Source organism: Tupaia chinensis, unplaced genomic scaffold (assembly GCF_000334495.1).
Source record: "Tupaia chinensis unplaced genomic scaffold, TupChi_1.0 Scaffold000388_1, whole genome shotgun sequence".
Taxonomy (NCBI): domain Eukaryota; kingdom Metazoa; phylum Chordata; class Mammalia; order Scandentia; family Tupaiidae; genus Tupaia; species Tupaia belangeri.
The window spans coordinates 1,099,714-1,100,666 of record NW_006159890.1 but is presented as its reverse complement, the minus strand read 5'-3'; the positions used below and the strand labels follow the sequence as shown (position 1 = coordinate 1,100,666).

Genomic DNA, 953 nt, shown 5'->3' with positions numbered 1-953 from the left:
AACAGATACTTCTCATTAGGTCACCACAACACAGATTTACATATATCAATAGTAGAAAAACACAAGAAAGTTTTTATATGATCCCAGAGGTACCATCCTTATTTGTAAAGAAACAAAATATTTTTCCATGTTAAAACTATTAAATTTCTAGAAATACAAAACAGTTTAGGCAAAAATCCATTCAGAAACAAGGGCATTTTTATCATTTTCTATTCATGGCATAAATTTTAATTCTTTCCAGTAGAACCAAAGCTTCCTGAACCCCATTCAGTGTCATCCAAAATTTGAACTTATTCTATTTCTGCATAAAAACTTCATTCACAAATGAACTGTGCAATTCGGTCACTTTTTTTTAACTTCGAACTTTTCTCTGCTAAAATTAAACAGTACCATACCAACATTTCTTCTATAATCTTCATCTACGACACCAGCGCCTGACATCTATGAAGTATTTAGCAGCCAAGTCAGAACGTGGAGCTACTTTTTCCAGAACACCCAGAAGGAAGAGCTATCTGAATTTCTTCACAGGGCTTTCCCCACAGGTGGTGCTGTGTAACTATAGGCGCTGTACTGGTAATAGCCCGGCGCTGCAGCAAACCCCTGATCAGGCCATGGCGTGCTTCAAGAGCCTGGCAAAGCACAGCCAGACTCCCTTCCTCTGCAGGCCAGCTGGCTTGTTGGGGAGATGGCGGTGTGTCTTCAGAACTGGGCATGACAGAGCAAGAGTATGAGCAGAGGTAACAAGAGAGCCCTGCAACAAGGGACACCTTAATTAGTTCTTTTAATACAATTGGTTTTGATTTTGAAGAGTTGTTAGAATCTTATCATTATCTTCAAACATTCTACAATTAGATCATTATGCACCTTGGTGTTAATCTTTTCCATTGTTGCATGAAGTCGTTGGCTGGCATTTTCAATCAGGAAAATCATAAATATCCAATTTAGAAAACATT

At 38.2% G+C, this 953-nt stretch overlaps 1 pseudogene; it reads right to left on the bottom strand.

Moving 5' to 3' along the window:
* Positions 1–227: 227 nt before the first annotated feature.
* LOC102491052 (deoxyuridine 5'-triphosphate nucleotidohydrolase, mitochondrial pseudogene) lies at positions 228–713 on the bottom strand (annotated as a pseudogene).
* Positions 714–953: the final 240 nt, after the last annotated feature.